The following is an 8,973-nucleotide window of genomic DNA, read 5'->3' on the forward strand; positions in this document are numbered from 1 at the left end:
AAAATGTAGATAAAAACGTCAAAATGCCGTAAATCGGGGGTACCGTTATATGGGGGCTATACCAAAACTTGGACCTTATAGCTATTTCGGTCTGAAAATGTAGCTAAAAACGTCAAAATACCGTAAATCGGGGGGTACCGTTATATGGGGGCTATACCAAAACGTGGACCTATGTCCACAAGTTTTGTCACATAAGTTTATTGACATTTAAGAACTTCAAATGTCAACTTATAGCTAAATCGGTCTGAAAATGTAGCTAAACCCGTCAAAATACCGTAAATCGGGGGTACCGTTATATGGGGGCTATACCAATACGTGGACCTATGTCCACAACTTTTGTTATATAAGTTTATTGACTTTTAAGAACCCTAAATGTCAAATTATAGCTAAATCGGTCTGAAAATGTAGCTAAACCTGTCAAAATACCGTAAATCGGGGGGTACCGTTATATGGGGGCTATACCAATACGTGGACCTATGTCCACAACTTTTGTTATATAAGTTTATTGACTTTTAAGAACCCTAAATGTCAAATTATAGCTACATCGGTCTGAAAATGTAGCTAAAAACGTCAAAATACCCCAAATCGGATATGGGGGCTATACCAAAACGTGGACCTATGTCCACAACTTCTAATTTATAAGTTTATTAACACTTAAGAACCCTAAATGTCAAATTATAGCTACATCGGTCTGATAATGTAGCTAAAAACGTCAAAATACCGTATATCGGGGGGTACCGTTATATGGGGGCTATACCAAAACGTGGACCTATGTACACAACTTTTGTTATATCAGTTTATTGATACTTAAGAACCCTAAATTTCAAATTATAGCCAAATCGGTCTAAAAATGTAGCTAAAAACGTCAAAATACCGCAAATCGGGGGGTACCGTTATATGGGGGCTATACCAAAACGTGGACCGATATAGCCCATCATCGAACTTGACCTGCCTGCAAACAAAAGACGCATTTTCCCAAAATTTCAGCGTCCTATCTCTATTTTTGTGGATGCTAGAGTGATTACCACAGACGGACGGACGTGCTCAGATCGACTTAGAATTTTACCCTGATCAAGAATATATATACTTTATAGGGTCGCAAATGAGTATTTCAATGCGTTACAAACGGAAAAACAAACTTAATATACCCTCCATACTATGGTTACTATTATTAGGTAAGGCAGACATTAGTAGGCTAACAGGTATCCTTACTGGTCACTTGGGTCTACAAGCACATCTGCATAAAATTATATGCGCGGAGAGGACGATGAAACGTTGGAACACTTTCTTTGCCAATGCCCAGCTTTCGCAAATATCAGGTCCCAGTCTTTAGGGACCGACACCGTACCGGGACTTAATCAGATAACGGCAAAAGATGTTAAACAGTTAAGGGATTTTGTTAAGGGCACAGAATTCCTAAAATAATAAAGAGACCAAATACTACCCATTCTTCAATTAGTCTAGAGCGCACAACAGGCCTATTCTGGCTTAAGTGTATGTCCATTGGACATGTGGCGACTTGCGCCCGTCTTTTCAACCTAACCTAACCTATACTTGTTTATAATTAAATTAATAACTGAAAGTTCAAAACACTGAAATTAAATGAATTTGGCAAACGACAGAAATTGTTTCATTTATTTTAATTGATATATGACTTTCTCTTCTGGCAAAGCAACTACAGTTGAGTTGCAATCCATAATCGACACCTAATAATAATAACAACTAGATCGACCCCAAGTTTCATCTTCACATACGAGTATGTAGGAACTAAAGTGTGTTTGGTATTAAAATTTGTAGAGTCTAAAACCATTATATCAATGAGTCCATTTCTGTATATAACATCCGTGGCCATAAGGGTGAAAGTATAACAATTTATATAAATATTCTATAATATTACTCTGTTTTAGGTTAAATTCCACACTAAATTAACCATATTTTGGAATCTAAATTCTACAAAAATATGCTTAAGCTTCACTCAGGAGGCTGATAAATTTCATTGGATTGGTTTAAAATGGATTTGTTACAAATTATTTAAAAAGGTCCACATTAATAATTTGCCTGGACCAACATATTAACGTGTGCAATATTGACGTGATAATACTATTTGACCCACTTAACATATTCTTTTAATAAACATGAGTCCAATATCTTGATCACTGGCTGAAATAAAAAAAAACTATCTATAAAAAATGGAGACTACTTCACCCTATACACCCAAACAATTTATTAAATAAATTATTATCTGACATCTTAACCACTCGGCACTAAATTTTCAATTGTATTGCTGCTATTTTTTCGAACACCAAGTGTGGAGATAGTGTCACATTTCAACAATTAAACAAGACACGATATACACAGAGGCCAGTAGTGAGTGTGTGACTGTTTGGATGGCTGCTGTGGCGGAGTGCAACCGCAGCCATATTTGTTTTGTTTTCATACTCTTTGTCCCACACAAAACCACTTAGCCAGATATCGCAACTAAACGCCACCGACCCACCAACCCGCCGTCTCCTCCATAAACACCACTTATCTGTAAACAAAAACTCTATATAGATTTGTGTATAAAAACTAAATTGTGGCGTTTGGTCGGTGTGAGCATTAATATACAATTATAAATTCTAATGTAATAAAAAAAATCAAAGCTATTCTCTTGCGATAAGCTGATAATGGTGGATTCTAGTTTTTGCCAAAACAAAAAGAAACTAACAACAATATCTGAATGAGTGACGTGAAATTTAACTTATGAGTAAGGTACAAAAGTGTGACGTTATCTTGTTCTAATCTAACGGCAACATATTCTATGTTAGCCTAGTAAGCCTAAGGGCCATTATTATATTTGATCTTTTATTATCTGATGGATTTGAAAACGCAAAATAAACCAATTTGGAGGCATTAAAAATATAATTTTTACATTGAAAGTTAATACCAAGAAGCTCCCACTTGGAATTCAATCATCACTTTTAACTTTAAGTTAACCGGAACGCTATAAATCTGTTCGGTAAATCCAAACTATAACAAAAGAAGACTTGTAATAATGGGGGTAAGCCTATTTTTATAGGAATTCATTTTGAAGATTTTATTTTCATAGTTAGGTATAATGACAGAACCAGAGAACCAGACAACATCCTGAAAATGTATTTGATTTATCAAGATATTATATTGAGGAAAGTATGAAGCCGGTGGTTTTATATGAGTGCTGTTTGAAAAATCACCTGTGTTCGTTATGATCAAATTTTGGGCTAGTTGATTCTATATGCATAGGTATTTATTTATTCATGTTTTATGGGTTATTGAAACAAGTGTCTTTGTTGTTATTAAAAGGCTTTATAAAGACAAACAAAGAAACTGAAGATTTTTTAAATGAAAAATGATTCAATGTGGTCTACAGAAGAACATTTTTCTATAAGTTTTGTACAGATATATTCAAACTAGGGTTGATCTGAGTGAGCTACGTTCATGCGCACAGTGGTTAAGAAAATAAAGAGGGCGAGTCGGCTTTGTCAGCTATCTTCTTCTTCATTTTCCAATTCGGTTTTCGAATTATAGGCGACAAAAACTATATTACAAAAAATAAATTTAAACTTGTTTGTTTAAAATTGTAATTGTTTCAGGGTCTCTGAAAAGACATTTTTGGCTCTCGCATCACTTGGAAATCTTCCAGAATAACAAATTACAGTCTAGTTTTGGATATTGATAATCATATAGTCTTTTTCCTCTTTCAAATCTGCCATCAATAGTTGTCCATAATATATTTTGTAGCAATTTGTATTTTGTGTTTCGCATAATATGTACTTTTTATTTTTTTAAATCGATCAACTCCATTCGCTATGCATTATCTCAGTATTTCGGCATCGGGTATGAAATTGGTCCATGAAATTCAAAGTATACGTCTGTATATCCAGATTTCGAACGCATATATTATTTTTAATTGACTATGAAAGAGTCCACACTCTCTGCACATTTTATTCTAAAAAGTCTCCATTAAAATTCTGAGCGCGTCGTACCGGGTATCGGATGGGAAGAGGTTTTTGTGACATGCTGAGCCAGAACAGCCTGAGGGCAACCGTCGCCAGATCTGGCTAATATGTCATCGGTACTCCTAGGCTTGGCAGGTGATTTTCAACAGATCCTTTGGACCCCCCGTGCACCAAAAATGAATCGGGGTAGTTTCCATAAACAATTATCTAACGAAGAGGAATAAAGTTACGGTACATGGCGATCAAGCGATTTTGATTCCGCTGTCGTAGGTGGGGATGCCTTGGCACCTACAGCTGTACCTGTTAATGGAGCATCAAGTTTAATTGAAACAAGTAAAAAGTCGTTAAGTTCGGCCGGGCCGAACTTTTCATACCCTCCACCATAAAATAGTCTTAATTAAAATGGAATAATTAGTGTCCTTTCAAAATTTTAGGTGATTATCAAGTCTAATCTAAAAAAATGTGTTCAGCCAGGTGAGAGGTACCACCTACGGGACTATATCAAAGTGTCAACCTATCTTTATAATTTTTGGTGGAAAATTTTTGTAACTGCAGAGAACCTCAAAAGTCAAATTAAATTGAGGGTAATTCCATCAAACAATGTAGACCCTTAAAATGCCGAAAATCGGGAGGTACCGTAATATAGGAGCTATACGAAAAGATGGACCTATGTTGACGAAATTTAGTGAAAACTGAAAATCACTGAAAATTCAAATGTCAAATTATAGCTAGTTCGATTAAAAATTGTTGCTAAAATTCTGAAAATACCGAAAATCGGGAGGTATCATTATATGGGGGCTTTACCAAACCATGCACCTATGTTGACGATGTTTGGTGGAGAATTTTGATGACCACTGAGAACCTCAAATGTCAATTTACAGCTAGTTCGGGTGAAAATTGTAGCTAAAATGCCCAAAATACCGAAAATCGGGAGGTATCGTTATATGGGGGCTATACCAAACCATGGACCTAGGTTGGCGATGTTCGGTGAAGAAGTTTGATGACCACTGAGAACCTCAAATGTCAATTTACAGCTAGTTCGGGTGAAAATTGTAGCTAAAATTCTCAAAATACCGAAAATCGGGAGGTACCGTTATATGGGGGCTATACCAAAACATGGACCTATGCCCATATCCTTTGGAATATAAGTTTGTTGATCACTAGGAACTCTAAATGTCAAATTATAACGAATTCGGTTTGAAAATGTGACTAAAAACTTCAAAATACCTCAAATCGGGAGGTACCGTTATATGGGGGCTATACCAAAACGTGGACCGATATAGCCCATCATCGAGCTTGGCCTGCCTGCAAACAAAAGACGCATCTTCCCAAAAATTTCAGCGTCCTATCTCCATTTTTGTGGATGCTAGAGTGATTATCACAGACGGACATGTACAGATCGACTCAGAATTTTACGCTGATCAAGAATATATATACTATATTGGGTCTCAAATGATTATTTCATTGCGTTACAAACCGAAAAACAAAATTTATATACCCTCCATACTATGGTGGAGGGTATAAATAAGATGACGACCCAGCGGTTTCAAAGGAAGACGATTACGACCTACATGGGACCTTTAAAACTATCGAAGATAGTCTAGGGAGACAAAGTAAGTAACTCCTAGACCAGCTGGATTGGCATGTTTCGGTGGTGGAGTCAAAAAATGTTCCGAAGCTGAAACCGAGTCAGAAAGAACTAAAGAAAACTAATAAAGTGTGCCTCAAAGATCGATTCAACTCCGAACGGCATAGGAAAAACGGAGGGACAGTCTGTCGGGAAGAATAGGTGGATAGGCCGACTGAGAAACTATCATCTTCTGAAAAGACGAACAATGTCTACAGCAGCAAAAATCTGTGAAGCTCGATCGTTCTTTCGAAGGCCCTCAGCCTTCCCCCAAAAATACGATAACTTCTCATATGGGTAACCCATCGTCTTCCTATGCAGATGTCATTGAAGAGATCATAAGGAGAAAATACCACGTACAGAGAAGTCATTTACTTCCTCCGTAAAAGCGACCAGATGGCAACCGATGACGACGAAAGATTTCCTTGTACAGACGGTTGTGTATCCGTATTTTAAGTTTTGTATGATTTTGTTCTGCTTAATCTGTCTATGGCTGTTTCGATGGGATGTAAACAGAGATCTTCTGGATTTAATTGAGTAGGTTTGGCAGGGCAGTTGAAAGGGAGCAAAGTGCCGTGCGGGCCAGTGCCGCATTCTAGACAAGTGTTCTGCACTGTGTCATCGATCCTTGCCCTATAGGAATTTAGATGGCTGCTCCATCTCGAGCGTAGTTGAGCAAAAACTACTTCCATTTGTCGGAGGATGTTCTCCGTGAACCGCATACTCACGATAGTTGTTTATGGCATCTGCGACATCTGTGTGAGTGTTATTTAAACCTGCTTGATAGGCTTATTGATCTAGGGGTCTCTCGTGTAATATTGGATACCTCTTTCTACATCATGAAGGTCCCTCCTGACTGGCTGGGTAGGGGGTCCTATCCACCATATGGTGATTCGGATGGCTCTCACGGTAGCACCCAAGCAAGTACTGCATGCAAGCGCATGATATTGTGTTGCTGTAGCGGAAAAATCTCTGTCTTCTCATGTATGTAGATGGTCCAGTTAAGACATGGGGAGGCACCATCTCGCAGTTCTCAGGACGGCTGTATGACTGGTTTGAATATTTTTCCGCAGACCAATCTGGCACCGCCTAGCTTACCACAATCCCTGAGCAGAACAAAAAAACAAAATTTCCGGCGGTGGCAAATCCCCTCAGTGTTGGGCTATATTTACTTAAGGCCTGGGTACATAAGCTGCCTCGCCTGGTTGCCTTGCTTTCCTGCTTCATTTCTGACATAACATAAAGGAATAAAGAAGGCCGAGCCAATTTCGAACCAGGTTGCCTTTTTCTTCTTTATTCTTTTATTTTTGCTATGTCAGAAATGAAGCAGGAAAGCAAGGCAACCAGGCGAGGCAGCTTATGTATCCAGACCTTTACTACTGCCAGTTCTGTCTTGGTTTTCCGTCAAGTTTTTCCATTTCATCGAGGAGTTTCCTACTTTCCTTTTCTGAACTATCGTCAATAGTTAGTGCCTTGTCCAAACAGCTTTCCGGGTCGTCAAAAGTGGAACAATCCTCCTTGAAGCCGAAAACACAATCAACGTTCGACTAAAATTTTGCGTCATTTCTGGTTAACGATCTTTCCAAACGATCTGAAAACAGCAGAAGGATGTTTCCTTATGACATAAGTAGCCCTTTACATTTACCGTTGTATTTATCCCAGTTATCATATTGTGGTTAGAGCCCCCGTAACCTGGAGTTTCAGGATGAATCTTCTCTAGAGAGCAAGCACAAATTTATTATTAGCTTACTCGCGGATAAAGTCGCCATTAAACAAGTGGCCTTAAACTGGATTTCAGTTGAATTGTTTGTTGAGTATTGACTTGCTTAATTCGGATTTCGGCTTAAGATGAGTTTAAGCATTAAGCTCGGATCGATACCAAATTTTTTCCACAGGTAGGCCTCGTTACCCTGATCACAAATATATATAACATTTTTTGCGGAAGTCCATACTTCTCGAAATATGGGCGTCCGAAGTTCCGAAAATTCCCTTGTTAAATGTGGCTACTAAGGGAAAAATTTTAATTTAAAAGAAAATGTTGCTCCCTTTCCCTAGATTGGCTCCTGTCCATAGCAGAAAGTCTTAAACCCCGGCCGAAGGCCGGCTATATAAAAAAAATTATAATTTTTTCCGAGCTTAATGCTTAAACTCAACTTGCTCCCGGATTTCTAATGGACATTTTTCAAACAGCACCTGAAAATCTGTAACAATCCTTCATATCCACCAGATGTTTTAATGCGTAACACAGTTTCTATAAGCATTATCCACCCTATTGTAACCATAGCGTTTATTGGTGATTTCCTTCCTTATCAGAGGCTGCGATAATTTTGTTTACTTAAACACCCACACATGATGAATGCAATGAAGACGAAGGAACAGAGGAACGGTATTTAAAAGAAAAACATAAAGAACAACGCATAGCAAATTTCAGAAGGAATGCCTATAAATAACTCTAAAAATATGTAAATAGATGCTTGCAAGTACTACGTTATTTACAACGCAATTAAAAAAACTTACCATTAACGATTTTAAATTCACGTTTGCGCAATTTAATATTTTTCACTTCAAAATACAAAATATCTAAAATATGTCACTAGAAACAAAAGTATTTTTATTGATATTTCAAAGAAAGAAACAAGAAAAGCAACATACAGAAAATCAAACTTCTGCGACGTAATTTTTTTTTCAATTTCACTTCACTAGTTTTGCACTGAAACTGAGTGATTTTCACCAAATATTTTTCGTTGCTTTATTTTTTGTTATTCTGCAATGTGCATTTTTGCAATTAAATGCAAGTAGTTTTATGTAAGCCTTGTTTTGGCAATTTCACGTTTTTATTTTGTGTAGCAATTACGTTTTTTTTTTTTTGCTCAAAATTTGATTTTTGTTGTTGCTGTTGGGGCTTTTGTTGATGGAGTAACGAGTTTTTTTGTAATCTCCTCATAAGACCATGTAAACAAAACAAAGTGATTTGACAAGAATGTATATATTTATTTATTGGAAATATATAAAGAGAGGCAGAGAGTGACAGCATAACAATAAATCAGCTGATATATTGTGCTAGTGTTGCCATGCCACAGTGTAATATTTAACTTTCTCATGGATCACACATACGCAACTGTTGCTGCAATTTTACAATTCCGTTTTGACCTTCATTTTCACATTCTGCAGGGTTATGGGTACTTTACACGATATGTATTTTACATATGGGTTATCACTTTTTATATACAAAATGTATACGCAAAGTGACAACTCATATGTAAAATACATATCGTGTAAAGTACCCATTAGAAAACAAGTAGCAAACATGGCATTTTTGGTGGAATTTTTACCTGTATAGATGATTATCATCCGAATTCATCTATTTTT

General features: G+C 37.0%; 1 protein-coding gene across 1 annotated transcript in view; it reads right to left on the reverse strand.

The window, feature by feature from the left end:
* The window catches only part of Zip99C (Zinc transporter Zip99C), a 62,142-nt gene extending 53,620 nt beyond the window's left edge, over positions 1–8,522 (reverse strand). Inside the window, exons 1-2 of the mRNA XM_073960462.1 lie at positions 8,257–8,522; positions 8,122–8,197 (exon numbers count right to left, since the gene is read on the reverse strand). The gene's annotated coding sequence lies outside the window, so the exon portion shown is untranslated. The remainder of the gene's footprint in view (positions 1–8,121; positions 8,198–8,256) is intronic.
* Between the last annotated feature and the right edge of the window lie 451 nt (positions 8,523–8,973).

This window comes from Musca autumnalis, unplaced genomic scaffold (assembly GCF_047663935.1).
Source record: "Musca autumnalis isolate F117 unplaced genomic scaffold, ASM4766393v1 scaffold_1, whole genome shotgun sequence".
NCBI classification, from domain to species: domain Eukaryota; kingdom Metazoa; phylum Arthropoda; class Insecta; order Diptera; family Muscidae; genus Musca; species Musca autumnalis.